This window comes from Sciurus carolinensis, chromosome 7 (assembly GCF_902686445.1).
Source record: "Sciurus carolinensis chromosome 7, mSciCar1.2, whole genome shotgun sequence".
In the NCBI taxonomy this organism is placed as follows: domain Eukaryota; kingdom Metazoa; phylum Chordata; class Mammalia; order Rodentia; family Sciuridae; genus Sciurus; species Sciurus carolinensis.
This window is the reverse complement of record NC_062219.1, coordinates 50,394,210-50,419,819: the sequence shown is the minus strand read 5'-3', so window position 1 is coordinate 50,419,819 and position 25,610 is coordinate 50,394,210.

Sequence of the window (25,610 nt, the reverse complement as noted above, 5' to 3'; positions counted from 1 at the left end):
AATGCAACTACAATTATTTCCAAAGTTCTTTGCATCCTCAATGTAACTTATCTCAGTTGCAATTATTTATTGCATCCATGAAACTATTTCCAAAATTAATCTTATTAAAATATAAAAGTAACATGATGCAAATTTGCTTATCTACTCCATTTGTTGTGCATTTTTATGTCTTGACTGATGTCTTCCAGGAAAAAGAGGAAGAATTGAGGAAGTTGGTAAGTCCCAAAGAAACTGCCTTTGTTCTTCATTGTTGGAAAAAAATTCCTTCCCCAATTTCCTGTGATGGGGGAACAAAAGTATCAAACCTGTGATTTTTTGTTTTTGTTAACAATAGTAGGTCATCAGCCCTTCCCCGTTTCACAGATTCATTCTTGGGAAAGGATATGAGGAATTACCTATTCTGAATACCTTTTTTAGGAAATTCCTAGAAATAACCAGAAACTTGAGACTCTGGGAACTGGAAGCAGCAAGAGGAAGTGAACATTTATGTGTATGGGTCATAATAAATCTATCCCATTTCATGTCTAATTGGCAACAAAACAAGGAGGGTAAGTATTTATAACTAGGTAGATACAGTTTTATTTACTTACTTTGGGCAGAACATATCATAATCATCTGGCTAAATATTTTGAATCTTTGGTTATCTAGAATTGAAACCAGAATGTAGACATTCAGAGGATTAGTTCCCTCCCAGCTCTTACCAGTAATAACTGATTACCTGGAAAGACTGCAAAAATCCATGTAGAACTCAACATATAATCTTCTTTTACTATGTAAGTACACATAGGTACATACATTTGATACATTTGATATATACACACACATACACATGTTATATATTTTATATATATGTATTATATATAACATGTGATATATAACATGTATAATCCATACCCAATGGGAAAGATAATTCTCAGTTAAATATTTAAACTACTCCATTTACTGACCACTCTAAAGAACAGAATTTGACTTCTAATAATTTTCTTCAAACTTAAAATATGTTTTACTATGAAATTTGTGGTATCTCTTATTTCATGAGTAGAAAAATTGTGTAAGTGGGGAATTTTGATTTTACTCAATAGAACATGGAATACTCCCACATACAGAACAGAAGTGCTGGGAAAAAAAATGGCTGTTTGCTTGTCTATTCACTTGTTGGGTTCTTTGCCTCACTCTGTTCCCAGAGGATTTGAGAGGACTTAGCAACAGCAATAATAAAGGTTAAAGCACAAATGAGGTCATAGTTCTAGAAACATCATTAAGAATAGACAGTTAAGATCAAATTGGAATTGTCACAAATAAGAGGGCTCTAAGGCCCTATGCAGTCCTATGGTCAAACCTTAATTCCTTGTAGTTTTTTATTTTATGTTTGTTTTTGACAGTACAATCAACAAGAGTTAAGTTCCATAATCCTTTTCATCATAAGGAAGAAAATACAGATATATACTTTCCCAATCCCCCAATTTTGAAAGAAACTTGGTCTTTGAATGTCAAATTAATAATAACCATATTAGTCAGTGTGATCTGTCAGCTATGAGAGAGAAGAACTTTGGAATCTGAGGCAGGTGAAGTATAAACTCAGACCAGCCTTGGCAACTTAATGAGATCCTTACCAACTTAGCAAAACCCTATCTGAAATTTTAAATTTTTAAAAAAGCATTGGGGATATATCTCAGTGATAAAGCAACCCTGGGCTCAATCCCCAATCAATCTAAAAAAATTAAACACACACACACACACACACACACACACACACACACATACACACTTCAGTTAAGGTGGACTGAATTTTATTATAATGAGGCAATCTACGATGTCATTGGGACATTAATATGAATATGTATTAGTTTACTTTCTGTTATTACAATGAAATACTTAAGGTTAGGTACTTACATTAAAAAACAAATATTTTTGGAGGCTGAAAGCCCAAACAGTATAGTCTTGACTTTGTTGAGAGCCTCACCCCTGCTGTGTGAGCCATGGTATGAAGTCAAATGAAAGGAGTGTGTATGAGAAGAGAGCACATGGTTAACCCTCAAGATCTAATGAGAACCAACCAGTTCCTTCTTAGAACATGCCCCAATGACCTATTGACCACCCACTAGGACAGACCTCTTCAAGATCCCACCACCTCTTAACATAACCACACTGAGGACCAAGCTTCCAAAACTTGAAACTTTGTAGGTCATGTTTACACCATATTCAATCCATTGCAAATTCTAAAAGCAATTATATTCATCCTGGGAACTACTATATTATCGGAAAGGAAATGGTCTTCCATTGTCCCACATCAAGCTAAGGAAAGGATAAAGCCACAGAAGCCAGCACAATTTTTTCTGGTACCATCTTGGAAAAAGAGAAATTACATTTTGGGTAAAAAGAAATGCATATTTTCTGCCTTGAATTATTCACTGGATCCTATGCTAATAAGGCATTTCTTTTAAAATTATCCATATCTCTTAAATACACTCATTTTATGTTTCATAAACAAAATTCAAGATAGCAGGAAAACAGATCCCAGATGGAGGAGATTGACATTCCAGGCTATGAATCAGAATTTTCTAAATGTGATAAGAATGAGCCAACCTCCTTGTGTCTGGTCAACTCTGGAACAATGGTAACCCTGTGAAAAAAATTAATGGAAAGACTTTTTACATATCTATATGGTTCACCAACCTCATCCTAACACCACACACATATTTTTATCATCAGGGAAAAAGAAACAATTTTTTTTTCATAGTGCTAATTCTAGAAGAAATTTCTCAGGGAAGATTTTGCATTGTATACTCTGTTCCAAGTAGTAGATGACACCTGTAAACAGCTTGTTATGGTTTGGATGTGAGTTGTTCCCTAAAAGCTCACATGTGAGACAATATAGGAAGGTTCAGAGGAGAAATGATTGGGTTGTAAGAGTCTTAACCCAATCAGTGAATCAATCCCAGATGGGATTAATTGAAGTAGTAGGGTATGGCTGAAGGAGGTGGGAATTGGGGCGTGGCTATGGAGTATATATTTTGTCTCTAGAGTGTGGAGTCTCTCTCTCTCTCTCTCTCTGCCTCCTGATGTTGCAAGCTGCTTCCCTCTGCCATGCTCTTCTGTCATGATGTTCTGCCTCATCTCTAACCCCGAGGAATGGAGCTGACCTTCTATGGACTAAGATCTCTTTAACCATGAGCCCTCCAATAAACCGTTCCTCCTTTATAATTGTGCTGGTCAGATCATTTAGTCACAGCAGTAAAATAGCTAACTAAGACACAGTCATAAGTAGTTTTTATAGTGTTCCTTGATAAAAACTGAGGTGTGCTGGGGGGAGAAGCAATTCTGAATGGGTCAAAGATAAAATGATCCAAATGGTAGCAATTTTTGATTCCTGACCTGATACACAAATGAACCTTTGAGTATTCAGAGGATTCAAATGGTTATTTCATCAATAGGGATTTGGGAAAATGAGCTAGAAGCAAGTCAAAATTGTGTTATCTGTTTGAGTCCAGAGTCTGTAGGAAGAAGTTAAAATTGAAAAAGAAAATCTGACATCCTTCTTCTGAGTTGTTGGTTGAGGGAGCATTCTATACTTGGGATATTGGGGAAGTGAGTAATTATAGAGTTTCACATCCCTTGGAAATAATCCTAATCAAAAAAATGGTCTCAAAGAATTGACAGATTTCTACAGTGTGACTAAAAAGATAATTGATAGAAAAATAAGAATATTTTTCTCAAGAAGCTGTCTTTAGTCTCTTCTAGCAGATAAAGCAATTGGTTAATGTAGTCCCTGAAAATTACAAGATGAGTTTTGCCTGGAAGATTGTGTTAGGTCGCTTCCTCTCACTATCACAAAATACCTGAGAAAATCAACTTAGAAGGAAGAAATCTTTATCTTGGGTCATGGATTCAAAGGTTTCAGTCCATAGTCATGTGGTCCTGCTGCCTTTGAACTATGGAAAGGCAGTACATTAAGGCAAGAGTGCATAGTGGAAGAAGTCACTCACCTCATGGCATCCAAGAAGCAAAAAGGGGAGAAGGGGCTACATCCCCATATCCTATTTCAGAACATTCCCCCAATAAGTAGACTTCCTCCCACCGGGCTCCACCTCCTAAATGTTCCTCCTACTGCTACAGACTGGCAACCAAGGCCTTAACACAGGGGCCTTTAGGACACACTTATCCAAACTATATCAAAGATTTTCAAGGCAAAATTTACCTCAGTTCACTGTGCCTATGGAGACACAGCCAGGAAATGTGGCTATGGGGTATCAGTGTATACTTTAGATGAATGAAAGCTATTTAGCTGAATTAATATTCTGAATCACTTTGCATGGAAATTACTCTTGGTTAGGATTGTATTTTATTCACTGACTTTATCAAGCTATCTCACCAGTTATTATGAATAAGTCATTTTTTATTATTAGGAAAGTGGACATTGTAAATTGATATCAATTTCTTTCAAGTCACTTGCTCATGGCCTTTATTTGGTGCCCTTCATTCAGTAGCAATGTGGTTGTTCCTGGATTCAGCAATTTGATAATGGATTTCTTAGAAGTGTGAAAATAATTTTAAATTATTATTCATTTTATCTGATTAAGGCATGCTTATTATAAATATGTATAAAATGCAGGTAAGAATAAAATTTCAAATCACCCATGATTATGACATCCAAATATTTTAGTGTATAATGTTATCCAGATTATGAAAAATAACATGTATAAATATATTTATATAATGTGTATATCATATATATGAATACATTTATATAATGTGTATATATATATATATATATATATATACACACACATTAAGATTACATAATAAAATATGATATTTTGGTCATAGCAACAAAAACCTGACTAACATAAATATAAAAAAATATCTAAAACATATCAAGAAAGAAAAAGCTTGTAGGTTTAGAATAGGGTTTAAAAGCAGCCTGCCAAGCTGATTGTAATACTTGCTAGCTAAATGACTTCTCTATCTCACATGAAAACAGATGTGCATCATCTGATAGGGATGATATTCCAAAACACCACTTCACCAAGGTGCATATTAAGTAAATGATAAAATGCATAAGATGATTATCTTTCTGCACTCCCTGTTTTCTTCTTATTTATCCTACTTACATTATTTTTTACTACCTTTCATTCCTCCTTCTCTCCTGTATTTTAAAAAATATAAATCATTCTACTTTCTTGACAATAATCAGTCTTAAATCTTTTCATTGGGGCTGGAGTTATAAAGCACTTGCCTAATACATGTGAGGCACTGGGCTTGATCTTTAGCACCACATAAAAATAGATAAAATAAAGGGCCAGGCATGGTGGCACACACCAGTAATCCCAGTGGCTTGGGAGACTGAGGCAGGAGGATCACGAGTTCAAAGCCAACCTCAGCAAAAGCAAGGTGCTATGCAACTCAGTGAGACCCTGTCTCTAAAAAAATACAAAATAGTGCCGGGATGTGGCTCAGTAGTCAAGTACCCCTGAGTTCAATCCCCAGTACCAAAAATAAATAAATATATAAAATAAAATAAAGGTGTTGCCCAAACCCTTTGAGAATATTACATAAACTTTCCTTTCAAGAAAAAAAAATTGTACAAGGAATCATATAAATAGATATTTGATTAGCATTCAGAACCCTTACTAAATTTCCCAAAGGAGCTGGAATCCCTATTCTACTCTGGCTTTTCTTTCTTCCTCTGCTCTCTGCAATTTGATGACTTTTTTTTTTTTTTTTTTTTTTTTTGACCTGGCATTATTCCCAATAACATGCTGGAAACTTTTCTCTAGCCATTTCTAGCAAATGCTTTCCATTTTCTTCTGCAACTCAGGGTTAGTCGTTATGGAATAGCCAGCCACAGCAGGGAGAGGCTGTGGTTGTGAAAGGGAAGAAGAATTTCACATCAGCAACAGCTTCCTCCAACCTACTGGACTCATGGATGATTAGGTTACATACAGTCTTCAATTGACAGAAATACTTGTGAATCCCAAGCATGCGAGGACAGAAACAGAATGAATAGTATAAAGCAAGGAAAGAAGAGCCTCAAAACCAGCAGAAGTTTCCACGTGACATGGGGAAGTCTTTTGTGGAGTTCTGCCAACCAGATGCTTACTGTTCAGAGATCTAGTTACTACAATTTGCAGAAAGCTGGATGTACCAGGAAGTACACTAATAGCATTTGCAGTCCATTCTAAACCAGGAAGATTCCCAGAGTGCTGTGTGTGAGTTTAGTCTTCTGCTTTGTTCATGCAGCAACCTGATCACTCACATGAGGGGGAAAACAGATTATTTTTTAACCTTACCTTAAAATCATGGAATTCCTGTCACAAAAATAAGAAATAGTATATGAAGCCTGGAGTCAAATCACAAACTTGTTTCAGGAGTTCTCAATAGAGTTATTATGCTTTGAAGCAACAAGGTAGAGGGAGATTCTGGTTTCATACTAGTATTTGAATTTCCTGATACTTGTTTGCTTGAGAAAGACCCTTATCATCAAGATGTTTAAAGAATTATAAGAACTGTTTTCTTATGCAAACCCAAATTTTTGAAACAGAAAACTCTAGGATGGATTGCAATAGTCACAGATCTTAAAAGAATATTTTATAATTATTTTTTAAAAATCTGGTAATAAATACCCATCCAAGGGTTCAATTTGTATAAGTCCTCTTTTCATACTCCAGTAACATACTTAAATACTGAAAAACCTTCACTTTGACAGGAGGAGAAAAAAGAGATAAAAGATCCTCTACCATGTGGTATCCCATGATATTTTCCTAAGTTGTTAGTCACATTGTACTTTTGGCCATCCCCCAGAAACCACAACCCTCAATTACATTTGCTTTCAGACATGTGGAAGAAACACATGCTAAAACAATTAGCAAAATTATGACATTTACATTTTTCCCCTGACTGTCAGTCCCTGTGATTCTTCAGCATATGATTCTACAGGAATCAAAACAATTATCATAAATCAAGCTGACCACATTTATCCTTACCTAGTGCTTTGAAAATGTCAAAAAGTAAAATAAAAGAAAACAGCTTTTTCCAAAAACTAAGCACACTCCACTCCCTGTTTGGCAGCCACAACACCACGTGACAATGACAGGAAGGCAAAACATTATATCTTATCCCAAGGCCACTGATCCCGACAAGCAGCCAACTGTAGTGTGATTGCTAGTAGCTCTGAGCTGTTTCATTTGACCTGCATTTGGTGTTTGTCCTTCTCTTCTGACAGATTTTAGGGTTTACTGAGTGGAATGTGCAGTACAACCTGAAATTGATGACCTTTAAGCAGAAAATGAAAGTGGAACATCAAATTTTCATAGTATTGGTATCAGGAGATTTGCTGAAGCAATGGTAAGTGAAACTTCTAACTTTATGAGCCCATTGGTAATACAACATCCTAGATAGTGATAGAGTATTGTGCATTTGTTTATGTTCCTTTCACACAAAATACTTATAGGACTTTGATAATTTTTCACCATTTTCTTCTTATATTTATAATTCCACAGCATTTATTAATCTCCTACTATGGGACCAAGCACCCATAGGTACTGTGGGTACAAAGATAAATTCAATATGGCCCTTGCTCTCAAGTAACCCATAAAAATAGGAGTATGAAGGTATGGATATTAGGTATTCCCTGAAAACTCATGTGTGAGACAATGCAGGAATATTCAGAGGTAAAATTGTTAGATATTGAGAGTTGTAACCTAATCAGTGGATTAATCCACTTGATGGATTGAAAACTTGAATGGGCCTTGACTCCAGGTACAAATAGAGAAACAACATGTATCCCATTTGTTTACAATAAAAAAATAAATAAATAAATAAAAACTTGAATGGGTTAACTGTAAGCAGGTAGGGCATGGTTAGAGAAAGAAGGTCACTGGGGACTTGCCCTTGGGGATTATATTATTTTGGCTCCTTGCACTCAAGCTTTCTCTGCTTCCTGGCAGTCATGAACTAAGCAGCTTTCCTCTGCTACACCTTTATGTGTATGTTCTCCCTTACCTCAGGACCAGAGTGTTGACCCACTATGGAGGGACCAACCATGGACTGAACCTTTGAAACAGTGAGCCAAAATAAACTTTTCTTTCTCTAAGTTCTCCTTAGGTATTTTGGTCACAGCAACACAAACCCATTAATACATACAGGAAAAACACACATGCACATTCATGGTAACATGTAATAGGAGAGAGTTATGATTAGGCCAGCTAAAACACAGTATGGAGCATGAGTGAGGAAGAAACAGAGTTCATCTGTGAACTGCAGCAGAGCCCATGACCCTGACCACTGCCAAGAAATGTGCCTTTGGTAATTGTGCTGTGCATCTCTGATTTGCCTTACGGATCTCTCTACCATTCTTCAGCTCTCATCTATCTCAGAGGACTAGTCTTGCAGGCTCTTTTGTCCTTTTGGCTAGAGACAAGAAAGATGGAGAGGAGTTCAGCCTATTTATGGCACTTTACTTCTCTACCAAGTTTCCATGTATTGGTGGCCTCTTCTTACCAAAGGCTACAGTTCCTGTCTGGGGCCCTTTCCACATACTCCCCCATCCAGGTTCCAGTCCCCTCTCCCCTTCTCCTTTTCAGCCTAGAAAGAGATTACACTATCCCTTGTATTTTTTCAAACTCTGCCTACATCTTTGTAAACTTAAAAAAAAAAAAATCCTTTATTGAACTCTACAATTATCCTATAAACATTGTTCTTGCCAGGACTCTGCCTGCTACAGGAACCCTCTTATATTAGCAAGTTGGCTTTTTATAAACCAACTTGGAAGCACAGCATGAGGTTTTACTAGGTACTAAACAAATCTTCCATGACTGCCCTGGATTAGATACCCCTCCTAGTAATTCCACTCCTCACCCAGGAGGACCATATGACTCTGGAACAGGTCCCATTTCAACAATTCTGCCAAAGACAAGTCAAACTAACGACAGGGTTAGTACATGCTACCTCAAAATATAGCACCCTGGAATTTGCAGAAATAGCAAAAGTAGGCAGTAGAAAACTAGACAGAAACTGGGTGTGGTGGTGCATGTTTGCTATCCCAAAGCCTTGAGAGGCTGAGGCAGGAGGATTGCAAGTTTAAAGCCAACCTCAGCAACTTAGCAAAACCATGCCTCGAAATAAAAAATAAAAAGGACTGGGGATATGGCTCAGTGCTAAAGCACCCAAGGGTTTAATTCCTGGTACCAAAAATAAGTACCCCATTCCCATAAAATTGATATTGAACAATATATAAATAATATGTTGAATAATAAATATATATGCTTTGCTCTTATTGATCTGTGTTTTATTATAGGAGTCTCAGCCATGATCCTTGTGATGGATGAGGAAAAGATAATCTTTGTTCTCCCATGCTCTAGCACCCATCACTCTGTGGTGGGGCCAGGTGGTAGGCAGAATTCCCAAAGATTTCCACAGTTCCCAGCCTCTGGTATATTCATAATTCAAGTAATGAAATGCTAATCTAGTTACCACTGTGAAGGGACTTTGCAGATGTAATTGAGGTTCCAAATTGTTCCTGTAGCAGAGATATTATCTAGTTGGCCCAAACTAGTCACATCAGCACTCTAAAAGCAGAGAGTTTTCTCCTGCTGGTGGAAGAATGGGAAGTCAGAGGGACATGTTCTGACTGACCTACAGAAAAGCCACCATCCCTGTTGTGAGCTTCGTGTGGAGGTCATGAGGCACGAAACTGAAGGTGGTCTCTAGGAGCTGAAAAAAGCAAGAAAACAGGGCCTCAGTCCCACAACCACAGGGAAACAGATTCTCCCTACAGTCACTGAGTTTGGAAGAGAACCTCGAGAATTGGACAAGAACCACAGCCCAAGGGAACACCTTGATTAAGCTTGATGAGACTCTGAGTAGAGAATCCTCTTATGCCACTCCAAGACTCTGACCAATGCAAACTATGAAACAGTAAACCTGTAGGGGTTTTCAAATCACTAAGCCTGTGGCAATTTTTAATGCAGCAAGTAGAGAACTAATACAGGTCATATTGTCTGGGAAAAGAGTTGACTCTTAAAAGTGCTTTAAAGAAATAAAATGCATGCCTTTAAGTACAAGCACTTGATGGATGTATCTTACCCATTTATCTGCTATATTAAATAGTATTTTTGCACTGCCTGATATTTAAGGAAGCTGATAAGTTTGTTGAATGAAGTGTGTATGGAATCATTCAACTCTTCCTCATTACACAGATTCCTTCATTAATCATCAACTATTTCCTGGGCTCTGCCATAGATTGTGTTACTAGTTACCCATATCTGCTGTCCTTTGCTCAGAGAGAATTATGTCCCCCTGCTCCTTTACTGTGAGGCAAGGAATGTGATTTACAATGGCCAATGACATGCAGAAACAATATGATCACTTATGGGAATGCAGAAGCCCAAAGAAACTTTTGTGCTTGCCCCTCCCCCATTTTCCCTTCACTTTAGTCACTAACGTGTTTCCAGGTGGGGGGTGAGGACCATGGTGATGCAAAGTGGAACTCCCAGTCAATCCACAGTTGGCACACAGTATGACCAAAAAATACACTGGTGCTGCTCCACAGCACCTAGGTATTAGGATACTTTGGTACTATGGCACAGTCCACCCATTCTTAACTGATAGAGACACCAATGATGCCTCTAAGAGTTCGTTAAACATGTAAGATCTCACTTTCATGTGGAATCTAAAAGAGTTAAATACATAGAAGCAGAGAATGGTTACCAGGGTGAGGAAGTAAAGAAAATGAAGAGAGTGGTCAAAGGGTACAGAGTTGTAGTTATGTAGGAAGAATAAGTCTAGAGATCTGCATAGAGCATGACTATAGTGACTAATGCTGTGTTACAAACTGGAAACTTGCTCTTTATACACACATGCACACTTACACACATGAGGTAGTGATGGAGATGGATATATTAATTTGCTTGTCTATAGTAATTATTTCACTATGTGTATGTGTATTAAAACATCATGTTGTACACCTTAAATATACACAATTTTACAGAAAAAAAGAAATGGACATTCATTTTCTCTTACTACTATCTCTTGGATGGGTATAATTTCTGATTCCTTCCTGTGCTGTCATCTCTAAATGTATCCTTTTAAAATATAGCCTTCTGTAACTGCTGTCTTATTTCATAGATAGTTCCAAGCTTCAAATCCTGAAAAACTCTCTACCCAAAACAAAAACATGCATAGGGTTTGTGAGAATTCTTTCCCGCTTACAGATCAATTTCATTTGCTTTCAGAACCCTGGTCATATTTCAGGGCTTAAATGGAAGGTATCATTCGTGCGGGTGAATAATTAACTATAACAACACATGACCTGTTATAAAAGTTTTTAAATTTTTTTTTTAAATGTACAAAGGGTTCAGCAAATTTTGGTTCTAAATGGTTTAACCAGTGGAATTGGTCACAAATGATTATTTCTTCTTGGAAAGCTGTGAAGGCCTGTGGATGGTCTCTGCTCTACTGTCTAATTTCAAGTGCTTAGACTTTTACTTTCATGGCTTCTTTGCTATATTACAGAACCACCAATTTTGGCTGGCATGGGTGTCCAGTACGCTACCCCTGCTCTGCTGATTGGGAGAGCCTCATGCTGTAGGGATTCAAAGAAAATGTCCTGACCCTTTGGAAGCTTAAATTTTCAGCTAGAAAACTTGTAGAGTATAATAAATGGCAAAACAAAACAAAAAGATAAACAGCCATTGAAAACTCATTTGTGATCACTGTTCTCTGCTCCAATGTCCACTGTCACACAGTTTTCCGTGAATAGTTTTGGGGCTTTGTCTTCTTTATACTCCCCCAGAAGCTGGTCCTCAGTCAGTTCCACCTTTCCTTTCTGCCTTCTAGAGGATGAGGCTTTTTTATGACAAAATATTTTCTACATGATTCACTCGACCATCTTCCTCAAGTTTCACTTTGCAATCATTCTTGCCTTCTCAGAAAAGGACCACCAGTCTCCTCTCTAATCAGATAACAACTGGACAGCAGCAGTTATAAGGTTCTTTGTCAAATAACCAGTGTCCTCCTGAACAAGCAAAAGACTTGGTCTGATTCATGATACTGCAGGACCACTCAGTGGTCATGTGGCACCAAGTAGTCCTTGTTCTGTAGAACCAGATCAAGAGCTGCTCTTATTTTATCAAATAAGGACCAATTGATGTCTACTCACCTTGACATTAAAGACCCTATGATCTTGTCTTTCTTAGCTCATCTTACCTTGAGACATTTCAATCCAGACAGCCTAGTCTCTTTCTGTTTCCTTTAAGATTCCCACCTGACCTTGTTTACTTATTTATTTTCTCCCATCTGGAATCCCTGTTTTTCCACTCTTTCAAAGCCTTTCTTATCCTACTTCATACCCCATAGAGCCTTCTAAATCTGTATCCCTCTGGACTTTCCCTGCTCTGAATATTCTAATTTGGCTTACAACTCCACGCATCACAAAATAAAGTCATTTGCATGTATCATGAACTGGGTATTGTGCCGTATGTTGGGGCTTAAAAGAGCTCGAAACTTCCCATGCTATTGAAGATGAAAATGACACTTAAAAAGACAAATGTCAATGTATTCCATGATCTCATGCCACATTGTCTCTCATCCATAAAGCATTGTGGTATGTGAGGGAGATCTGTGACATTCATTTGAATCAGTATTAAATACAAACATGATTTCTGACATTGGATTTTTAACACAGTAATATAAAAGAATGTCTCCTCAGTAATCTAAAAGTTTTGCGAGTCAGGATTCCTATCACATTGTTTTGTGGATCTACTAGTTCCAAGATCAATATAGTGCACATCACACTGCATCATGACAGATGCAGATTCTGAGGACAGAAGTCCCCAGTCTGCGTACAACTGAGTCACTTAAGGTTGTGTCCTCCTGAGCATATTTCTCTGTGCCTCAGTTTCCTTATCTGTAAAATGGGGACAATATACACACTTTATCTCAGAGAGGTTTTGAGATAATTGAACAAGATAATGCATATACAGCACTTCCTCTAGTGCCTGGCACATAGTAGGAAGCCAACAAATGTCAGATATTCTTATATTCTCTCAATATCTCCACAGTACAAGTGATCAGCAGTTTCACAGCTCTGGTTTCCCCAAGACTCCTGAAGGTCAGACTTGTTTTCCTGCAGTTTTTATTAATAGTACCACCTTTTCTTTCTTGAACATGTCCTGGTCTGGACAATAAATACTTGGTCATCCTAGTCATCAAGGCTGCTTTTCTGTTTCTCCTCCCAAGAGCAGAGTGCAAGGGGGAAGCATGGACCAGGTTAAATTCGGCCTCACTGCTCATGAGTCCTCTGTTCTTGGGTAATCACTGAACTGGTTGTCCTTTTCTGAGAAGGAAAGAATTATTGCTAAGTTAAACTACCAGTTTCTAGTTTAGCTCATTTGTGCTGCTTTACCTGAAGCCCACAGACTAGGGTGATTTATAAACAATTTGTTCTGATGATTCTAGAGGCTGGAAAGCCCAAGCTCAGAATGCCTCACATTCTGGTGGGGACCTGCTTTCTGGTTCATAAATGGTGCCTTCAAGCTATGTCCTCACATGGTGGAAGGGGTGAGAGTTCTCCCTGGGGCCTCTTTTATAAGGACGCTCATCACATTTATGAGGTCTACACCCTCACGCCCTAATCATTTCCCAAAGATTCCTGCCTCCAAATACCCTCATATGGGGGATTAGGTTTCAACATATTAATTTATGGGAACACAAACATTTAGATCATGGCAGTAAACTTTGACCACTGGTAAAATGGACACAATGATACATGATACCTACCCACTTACTATATATTTCTAATTAAAATAATTACATGAATAAACAGAACCTGCGCACAGTTGCACAAAGATGTGAATTCCTTTTCTCTTCCTTTCTACACTACACATGTGAACAGAAAACAATTCCAATATTGTTCCCCCCCACACACACACAGCTTTTCGAGACTCCTCTGTATTTGCAGGGAAGGGCCCTTTCTTTGCTTGTAGGTTTCACCAGGCAGCAAGATGGGAAAGGGCCACCTGGGGCTGTGTCTCAGAGCACTCAGGAGAAGGAAAGGGACCCTATGGCTCCTGATTACAGTCCTTTGCTGTAATCATTCAATTACACCCTTTTATGTTCTATTTTATTGCATCTGAAAGGGGCAGGAATATCTGGCTATCTAATAGCTACATTTACTGGGAGGTAAGCTACTAAAAATAGTCCCACAATCTGTGGGCGGGTTTCCAGGAAATGCTTGTTAGAGCCGAACTACAGTGTCTGTTAATCAACCCTTCATCTGAATCCCTTGCCCATGCTGCTTTTAGAGGGTTGAAGTCTTGCTTTTACCAAGAGAACTCAAAGAGAAGAGTAGAATCTTAAAGAAATATAGCCAATAAAAAGCAAGATGAAGGCTAATGCTGAAATATTTGTGGGGATGGTACAAGGTCTTTCAGCCGATTTAAAATTGAAAATTAATATTTAAAAATCACACCACTACCACCAGCATGACCAAATGTAATTTATATTTTGTTTCCCTCTGAATGAGATCATCTCTAGAAGTCCCACCTCTTAGACATGATAAATGTCACCTCAAGCTGGACAGATAGAGGACCCTATACCTTTCTTCAAAAATAAAACATGAAATTGTTGAAAAGTCTTTTGACTTCACAGATGAGTGCTATTAATTATATTTTAGAGTACAACAGAGACATATCTGTGGATTTTTGCAACTCTTACAAAGGACAGAAACAAAGGCTGATTAGGAAGAATTTTTATCGTCAGAATTTTTGAGTCTGGCATTTTCCTCAAATTTAAATGTTATATTAATAAATACTGTTTAAATGTTATACTAATGAATACCATTTAATGCCACCATTTTTTCTAATTTGAATCAAAATCAGTTATTAAAAGGTCATATATTACAAATACTTCTTAGGCAAGAATGCTATGGAAATGAAATTTAATGCACACATAGTAAGCATTTTTAAAATAAAAACTTTGGTACTTAGCATTAAAGATTAAATGATAAAACAATCCTAACTTGAATTACTAATTTCTTTTGAATCTTATTATATAATAAATGAAAACACAACTCTGCCTGATATTAAGATAGGGCATAATTATTCATCTGCAAGAAACACAAAATTCAGATTTCTTAAAAATCTAATTTAGCTATTAAATAATTCAGGATGTTCTAAAGACATTTTGTAAAGAACTTTTCCTGCTTTCCTTTTGATAAAACAAATGGTGGATTAAATTAAGGGGATCCTTACGGAAGTAGAACTATAACAAATGTTTTGTCATGAGTAAATAAATACCTTTACATGTAGCAGACAGCACTCTTTCCAAGTAGGAATTGATTCCACCTTATACTTCAGTTTTGTTTCAAATTGTTTATTTCTCTAAAGGAGGGGGAGGAGTTCCTGACAAAAATCTTTCAATCAGCCCTTAATGAATCACTTGTGGTCAGTTTCACAGACAAAAGCCTTTTTATTGACTGAGCAGGGTCGGATTTCCAGACTTTCCCTACCCTCTCCCATTCCATGGAGACAAAACAAAGCAGAGGAGGAGTTATAGGCACACATCATCACCAGTGATTTAAATAAGGTCAGCAATCAAGAAAGTTGCTTCTAGGATGGATCTATTTCCAAGTTTGCCATGAACCCTGTGACATTCTAGCTCAATCTTTATTTAAGACACAGCATTCTTGTCTGACAGCAATATCATAGTTGCGTGCATATGTAAGTGAGCAGTGCTCGGCTCCCAGACAGTTTTATTTATATTTTGGTTCTGCCTTCAGTAGCCAGGTGACATGCCAGGTCCTCCAGTCCTCATTTTTGTCAAATGATTGGTGAACAGGCCTCTCCTCAGATCCTTTCCTATTAATTATTAATTCAACTTTCCTACCATATGTGTGTGTGTGTGTGTGTTCAAGTCAGATAATTATTTGTATATTAGTAAAAATTAAGAATGATATTATTTGTGATAATTATTTTAATATTCAAAACAAACTTTTAGTTGATTGATCATCTTGTGATAGTTTCATAAATCACATCTAACCCTTTTCTCGAGACTCCAGTCTTAATTATAATTATAAAGGATGTGAGAATTTGTAGAACCAAACATCAGAAAATAATAAAATGGTTATAAAAAGGAAGAAATGGGGAAAAACAAGAGGCAACCAGGGTCAAGGAGGTCAGCAATTTCTTCTTAAGCAGCACCATAATGTTTGGTAAATTAGGAAGTGGGTTGAAATGCACCGTGTATACATGTGCATATTTGTGTGTGTGTGTGTACGCATGCATGTATGCACACATGTATATATTTTGTGCAGAAAAGGTAGTGTGTTACTAGAGTCCAAGAAATGATCAAAAGTCAGATGTCAACCATTTGACTGTGGCTTTTATGTACCTTTTAAATTCATCGCTCCCCCATAAAACTAAAATGTGACTAGTTAAATTAGTGTTGCTAAAACAGGATATTGAACTTGTAATACTATAAAAGCATTGCAACAAAGCCTTGGAGAAATTCAAGTGATTTCACGTATTCATTTCTTAAATAAGATTTTTTTTCCCCTTGATCTTTTAAAGAAAGAATTCACACAGAAATGATTAGGACTAACCTAAGTTTTCATAAAATTGCTAAAAGAAATGTTTGAAATATAAAACTGCTCTCAAATCCTTTTGGTATGCAAAAGCATTGCATTGGCAGAGAAATATGCAGCTGGACATACCATGATTTTAATTTTATGTTTTAAATCATTGTAATAAAATCCCAGATACTGATATTCACACATTTTAAGAATCAACACAAATCTTTGCTTGCATCTGTAATTACTGTAATGCTGGGAAAGGTGCTATGGTAGGCCTGCTGCAAGAGCCCAGAGACTGGCTTTTGGTCCTACTCTGTCACTTACTATGCTGCTGCATAGGGACTCCAGCTCAGTCACCCTGGTTTCCAATTACCATGTCTGTAAGGAGGGATAAACAAACCTCACTGAAACCAGGACCTAGTCAAAAGTCACTTGGTACACCCATACATTGCTGGTGGAACTGAAAATTGGTGAAATCACTATGGAAAGCAGTGTGGAAATTCCTCAGAAAACTTGGAATGGAACCACCATTTGACACAGCTATCCCACTCCTTGGTTATACCAAAAAAACTTAAAATCAGCATACTTCAGTGACACAGCCACATCAATGTTTATAGCAGCTCAATTCAATAAACTATGGAACCAAATTAGATGCCCTTCAAGATAACTGGATAAAGAAAATGTGGGATACATACACAATGGAATATTACTTAGCCATAAAGAGAAATGAAATTACAGCAGTTGGTAAATGGATGGAAATGGAGACTATTATGTTAAGTGAAATAAGCCAAATCCCAAAACCAAAGGCTGTATGTTTTCTCTGATAAGCTGATGTCGATCCATAATGGGGGTGGGGGATAGGGAAGAATGGAGGAACTTTGGATTGTACAGAAGAGAGTGAGGGGACGGGAGGGAAGGAAAGACAGTGGAATGAGAAGGATATTATTACCCTATATACATGTATGACTACACCACCAGTGTGACTCTGTACCATGTACAGCTGGAGCAATGAGAAGCTGTGCTCCATTTGTGTACCATATGTCAAATACATCCTACTATCATGTGTAACTAATCAGAACAAATTAAAAAATACAAAATAAAATTAAAAAAATTTAAGTCACTTGATCTCACTTCTAGCCCTAAGATTCAGTGAATATGCCAATTTGTGACTCAGCTGCACTAAGATTGTAATTTCTTAGGCACGGAAACACACACACACACACACACACACACACACACACACACGGAACTCCGCCTATGGCACTCTCAGGAAGTCATCAGTTTCCTCTCTCTCACTTTCAACCATAGTCTCCCCTTATCCCCTCCTCCCTCAGGGGTCCAGGAGCTCCACTGGCTGCCCCTGCCTCCCCCTCCTGCACAAGCACCCACTTCTGAAAGCAGCTGAGGCCATCATGCCACTTTGTCTCAAATCTTATGTCACAGAGTTCAGATTTGGTCTGGCATGCAAGGCCTCTGGAATCCAGCCCAGTCTCATTTTTTCCTTGGCAGTTCGGTAACTCTCCATTTCTTGACCCAGAGAAAATCTTGGCTCCCCCAAACTGAATTATTCACTAGCCTGAGAGTGACAGGTCTTGTGCCCTGTGCCTGCAATTTCTTCCCGGCCATTCTCACTCTCACTCACAAGCAATGATCTGGAGACGTCTTCTCCTACCAATGCAAACTTACCATCATTTAATGCCAGGTCAACTCCTACCCCTACTCTGAAGTCCTCATTCCCTGTCCTCAACTCTGTTAAGGAACTATGCCCTTCTTATTCATCTGACTTTTTACAGTTACTCTCTTTGTTGATAATTTTACACCCCCTGGACTCATGTTTCTTCCAGCTTGGCCATAAAGTCCTTGAAGGATTGACCCTAGACTTCATATTTCTTTACCTCCAACACACTTTTCAAAGTTTAATTTAGGGTTTTATGCATCATTTACAAACAATTATAAAAATGTGTTCATGCTCTTGATGTTACGTTTTTACTCATCAAATTGTCTACCGATGTATTTCTTATTTCTTTTCTAGAATCATCATCACATGAAGCATATTCACTTGGCCAAGTGTGAAATATAAGGAAATTCAAAATACATGAAGATGTCAACATCCTTTCAAATCCTTATTTATAAATATCAATGAAAAATAAAAGCAAAAGTATTAAATTATTATCATTATCTCTTTTAAATATATTAAACAAAATCCTAGTCTTCACAGCATTTATTATAATTATCTTCAATACTAAAAATTTCAAGATTTTTCTTTTGTTCTCCCTTTAGCCAGTGTTGAAAAAACTGTAAAATGAAGAATATATTATAGCCAAAATATTCTTCCTCAAAGCTAATTCAAAGTTAAAATGTATTTGTGATTTTTTTCAGCACTAACTTCTAGAAAAAATAAGACAAAGCCTTAGTAATTTTAAGAATGATTATTCTGATCTGATTTTTGCAAATGGTGATAAATTGAGCTAGTTGAGAACTGCTTATAAAGACTAAATTTTGTGTTACCTTAATTTTTCACATAATAAAGCAAAAGTTCTATTTTAAGGAAGTCTTAAATTATAGGAACTAATTACCTACCTGGATCATGCTCTGCTACATTCCATCTTACTTTTTCATTATATTTTATGATGTTCAAGGGGGAAAAAAATAGAAAACTAAAAATCTGGAGAGGTTGAAGACATAGGTGATTCTCCTTTCTTTTCCTCTGGTGACTTCTAGTTGGGCACCTATCTAAGTAAATCTATCTGATGGAAGCATATTGTCTTTCTCTGAGGCTCCTGCTGAAGGCCCCAAAGAAAAGACTGCCAGCCTCTAGGATGCCTCAGGCTTAATTATCTCACTTTTTTCAAGCTTGGGCTGTGCTTCTCTATTTTCTCTATTCTCAAAGATGCAGGAAGAAGATGTCTGTGTACTACTCCCTCCTCTAGTATTCTAAAGAGCCCCTTTGCCTGATTTTCTGAAGGTTTCTTAACTATCATTTATTTTACATTAAAATTTCTTAAGTAATGGACATATATATATGTATAGGTATATACATATATATGTGTGTGTATATATATATGTATGTGTGTGTGTGTGTGTATGTGTATATATATATATATATATATATATATATATATATATATGGTTGTTTTTATGTTGTGCTGAGGATGGAACCCAGGGCCCCACACATGCTAGGCGAGCACACTACCACTGAGCCACGATCCCAGCCCCAAATATCCACTTCATCTATCTCATGACACTCTAAAGTTCTGTTCTTTTGGTGCCTAAAGCTATGCTGAAATTTCTCAGCAGGTGTATCTTAAGTTTAACCTGGAAGATACCACCTGTGGAAGTTTCTCCTGGTCAGGCATCAATCAGAACATAAAAATTCCAACCTCAGCCCCCAATTTAGAGGCACCAATATGCAAATGTTAGGGACTTTAGAGCTAAGGACTAACTTCTACAGATACAGAAAATTCCTAAATCCTCCACTTAACATTATGTTAATTCCTCTCTTCAGATGTCTCTATCTGGAAATATTCTCAATGGTCCCTAAATCGTTTAAGGAGAAGAGACTAAGTTCTTCAAGTCAGTTGTGTAAGTTTTAGTCTAACAGTTTGATTTTGTAGGGAGTTGTTATAAACACATAGCCAGCATCTCATATTGCAGAGACATTTATTTATTCTAGATAAGTTTTTGGAAACCATTTAACTTAGACCTAACTGTCTTCTAGACTTAGCCAGGAAGAATCTTGGTGCTTATTTGGCCAGTGATTTCAGTGGGAAAAAGTATCTCCTGAGCTAGTTGTCTTGATCCTATAATCTGCCTGCATGAGTCACGTTTAATCAGTGGCTCTCCAATGAACTGGCCCACATTTTTCAAAGTGGTTTCACTTACCCTAAAAATGACCCCATAAAAAAGGAGAGTGTATATGAGCTATATCTGCCCACTGAAGAATTTACAAAACCTATCAGCTTAGTAAATTCTTTAGAATTCCAGCAGTGCCAGAGTGTAACTGGCTTTGTGCAACAGCACTTCCCAAACTTATTTGACCAGGAAACTCCAATTCCAGTTTTCATTCAGCAGTACTGATATTTCTCAGAATGGACTTTGGTAAATGTTGGAGTCAGCATTTGGCTTTGCAAAACAAAAACAAAAACAAAAAAAATAATAACAACAACAAAAAAATATCAAGCAACAGAGACTTAAATTCTTTTTTCAATATGAAGTATAACTGAAATCAACAACCCTTTCATTATTACTTCACAATCATTTGGCAGTATCTAACCCACATGTCTGAAGTTCTGTTGGGAACTCTGAATGTACAAATGTACACCATTCTTTTTAGTCCAGTTGAGAGGAATGTATGTTAATGTGACTGGGGATTCCATATGCCCCCAGGAACCCGGAAGGGAGACACCTGACTTGAATGCTTACACTCTTTTCCATTGTAACTTTTATGGTATATTGATAGGAGGTCAACAGAACATAGGCCAGACAAGCTTCTCAAGCAACCAATGGAATTTCTAATGAGATGACTGAAGTTCCACTCCATTAAATATTTAAGGTCTCAAACAAATGATTAGAAAATAGACTCTTCTGCACAGAGCTGCCAAGATGGAATTTTAGATTTTTCTTTTTTTAAAGCAATCAAAAGTAAGAACTACAGCCTTAGCACTGCTTTCTTCGTTAATGTATTCTGGAACAATAATAACCCCTACTTACATAAGGTGCAAGACAGACATCAGACAAGAGGAATGGTCTGGTTTCTTAAAAACACAAAATAAGAGGTGGAAATTCTCCTCTGAAGGGAACACAGAACAGAAGAGGCGAGAGCTGAGCAGGACTTTGGAAAGCAGAACTAGAAGGCTGTGGTCTTGCTCTGTCACCCACATCAACCAGAAAACGATGAGTCCTTCCTCTGCAGTATAAAGACAATCCAGGAGCTCAAGGTTTACTTGGAATTCTTAATCACTTTCTAATCTTCTAGCCAGTAAGTTTTTTCAACAACCACGTTTGCTTTCAGAGGGTTAAGGAGGCCCACAGAATGGATGGAGATATATATATATATATATTTGGTCAGAATTTATATGCTACATTAACCCAAACTTTAATTATGCATTCAGTTGTTTATTTTTCCCATAGGAAACTGGACAGAAGCCTTTGGATTACCATAATCAAGCCCTATTTCTTTGACCTAAAAGGAGAAATAGTGGTGGAGACTGACTTGTGAGCTTCATTCCTTTCTTTGCTCCTCATGGTTGGTGATTCTTTAATTTCAGATGAGCATTCCTGACACCCACCTTGTTTTCTAGGACAGCACTACCCAACCATTAGCCTAATTGCTATGTGAGGATACTATCTGTAGACTCCACAGAAAACAGCAGCAGAAAGATGTGCAAAGCAAGAGGGAGCAGGACCCAAACACAGACAGAGGGCACGTGTGGCATCTTGGATGAGATGGCTAGGAATTGTTGGTTTGCTTTAGGTCAAGTCCCTTGTATGTAAAAATGATGTGTTTCAAACAATATGAACATGACTCACAATTTTAAAGAAGAGAAAGGCCACAAAACAGACAGACTTATCTTTGGGCCATTCTTTGTGTAATTCAAGAAGTAGAAGGGATGGAGTCTTATGGAAAGTGCTCCCACATAACTGGGTAGAATTTTGCAATCATAAAATATTATTTCACAGTTAAGACGCCTACAGTTCAGGGACATTAAATTTATTTATTTGGTCCCAAATAACACATCCCAAAATCCAACCAGAGTCTGTCTGTATAATTGTAGAACCATTTTCCATCCCTTGTACCATACTTTTCTTATGGAAACCCTGTGCCTCCTCTCTGGTTACAGCAAGAGTTCCCAATATAAGCCTTACACTCAAGAAGCACTCACAAAAAGTGTATTGAGTTACTTAAAATGAAGTAAACTTCCAAATGGTTTCCCAGGCCCCACTTGAGTCAGCTATAAGAAATAGGAAATGAGAGTGTTTCATGGTCTGAAACTATGGGCCTGAAATTGAGTTGAGCAGGTACTTGGAATATAGCCTGGTGAGAAGAGTTTCCGTTAATTATGACCCGGATATCCCTCTGACTCACTGTATCATGGTAGACTGTGAGTGAAAGTAATAGCCCAAATCTAACCTCCCCACAGGCAAAACAATGAAGGCCCTGCAAAGTCTTCCCTGAATATTCCTGGGAGTCTGAGGAGCTGTCTTAAGTGTTGCCTTCCAGTGGTTTGTGGACTTGGGGCATTCCTTCTTCCTGTTTTTACATCTTTGACCAACACGATACTCAACTCCCAATGCTCACAGTGCCTTCTGGGATTCCTGAAACAGGCCCCAGTGTATCTAACACTGCCAACCATGGTGCACTAAAGCATGCAATAACCCCCACAAAAGTGAGGTCGTCAAACTAACTCACTGCAAACCTCATTATCCATCTCCCTTATGTTCACATAGAGACCTTTCAACATCTTCATTCTTACTCAAGCACCTTTGTCCATGCATCTGGACAACAAGGATGTTAAAGGAAAATGCTACCACATAAAGACCACAAAAAGGTAATTTTAATACCTCCAGTCTCCTCTTAAGCCAAATAAATCCATATGGAAATCAAATTGGACCCACAATTCCTCAACCTCATCAGACAAACCCAAATAAGTCTCAATTCCTTTAGATCTAGCCTAGACTTCCCTGACTCTATATATAGTTAAAAATTCAATGACTAATGCTAAGTTTCCCCCAAGTTCCTTGAACCACAGCTTGCTAAATTGGGCATCCATTCTCTTGTTGTTCCCCTTGAAGTCTGACCCTGATGTTTATCTTAAGCACATCTCTTCACAAAATTTGGAGTACTATGTTCTTTGTCCCAGGTAGGAACTTCCTTCAGAGATGAACCTGCCCTTAATCATCAGGCTCTACACAAATCCAGGCACCACTTCTAAGGTGGAGAACTTGGAAGAGCTGGAGTGCATTCAGAGCAATGTTAAATATTTAAAGCACAGAGACTAACGGAGCAAAGCAAAAGACTTGGGTTGTGCTGGTGTATCCACTAGTGAAAGAACATGGGTTTTACAGTCAGGGAGATCTACACATAATTCTCAGTTCTGTCATTTATTTATTTATTTATTTATTTTTTTTGGGGGGGGGGCCAGAGATTGAATCCAGAAGCACTTAACCATTGAGCCACATCATCCCTAGAATGCTCCTTTTTTAATTCTTTTTTTTTTTTTTTTTTTTTTTTTTTTTTTTTTGAGAAAGGTTCTCTCTAAGTTCCTTAGGGCCTTGCTAAGTTGCTGAGACTGTCTTTGAACTTGCCATCCTCTTGCCTAAGCCTCCTAAACCCAGCTCCATATTAATAGATTGTGACCATGATCATTTATTTTGCTTTCTGAGTTCTAGTTTCCTCACCTACAACCTAAGAATTATATGTACCTTACAGATGGATCATGTTATCTAATATCTAGTCAAAGATATTAGAAACAATGAGAATGAAAACATGTATGTAATAGAAATCAATTTAGTCTCATACACAATTAAAGAAATGTTAGCCCTCAGAGTTTGAAAACTTTGAGTACTAAAACTTTTGCATTATGGACATAACAGACACAATGTCCTGTCCTCTACTCAAGGATAAATCTCACTATGTAGGAATCCTGAACCAAAAGCATTTTGAAATACAGAAATGTTGTCATATCAATTGTTCTATATCAAAGAGTCCTTTCCCTCTACTGTCTAGTGCTTTTATGACTAGAATCTATATGGAAATTTAAATAAACCTGCATTTTAGGTTACTGTATGACAATTTAAGGTAGCAAGTAATGTTTTAAATTAACAAGCATTTATTCTTATGTTCTGAAATGAAGTCAGTCTTGTTTTACCACTATAGAAAAGAGAAAGCAGAAACATGGGTGTTTATGTATATACACACACATTTATATATATATATATATATATATATGTGTGTGTGTGTGTGTGTGTGTGTGTGTGTGTGTGTATGTTGATAGCCCCAGTTCATATTAAAACAAAGAAAATCCTATTACAATTACAATTTTTCTTGAATTTCCCTCTAAATGCTTTGTTGTACAAAACTTGTTTTCTATTTACAAGGCACGCTTTATATGAAAGACCATATAAAAGAAAAGAAATTCCCATAAAGATGAAATAGTGTTCTTGCTACATAACTAACATTTTTACTTAAGATATTTCTAGAAAGTGGAATAAATACAAATATTTTTAGATTATGCATAAGTGAATACAATTCATTATAGTGTAGGAAATGAATAACATTGGAAACTAGCAAAGTGTCCTAAGTTGTGGCAAGTTGATAAGATGCATTTTAATTATCTTCCTGTCATAGTACTTGTTGTCAAAATAGGTGTGCTTTGTGTTCAGCAGGAGCCTCTAATATGGCTCCTCTTACTCTGGAGAATCAACTGCAGCAATGTGTCAGATCCTGTGGCATAGACACTGAATGCACTCCTGTCCTTTCTCAGTACACTTATGACTTTACAACTGGAGGATCATAAAAGAAATATTTAAACTAGTATGGATATGCCAGGTGAAATAAATATGAGTTAGGATATAAATGGTCTTGATTCAGTTGTAAACCCCTTGATTTTATGAATTTCTCTCCATACATAAAAGGAAGTTTCATGAGGCTAATCAGTTTCAGACATAAATTTTAAGGAAGTGGATTTTTTTTCTCAAGATCCTCAAAACTTTTATAGTTCTGATATAAATTTTAAATTGAAAATTGAAAGAGTTCATAATTGACAAAATGCCCATGGCATTTCCAGAACACTTTTAAATTGCTACAGTATAAGTCAAATATACATTTATCTATTTCTCAGTGGAGGAATCTCTCTTGTTAACTAGAGTGAGAAATGGCAATAATATTCTAAGCTGCCTAGAGAAGTCTTTCTGATCAAGGATCCAACCATAAGAGCTACTCAACCAGCAAATGTCATATGTAGGGACATCCCTAGAAACTCTGATTCCACTAATCACTACTAAAAATTTCTCTACTGAAGACCTGCAAATGAATGAAAACTGA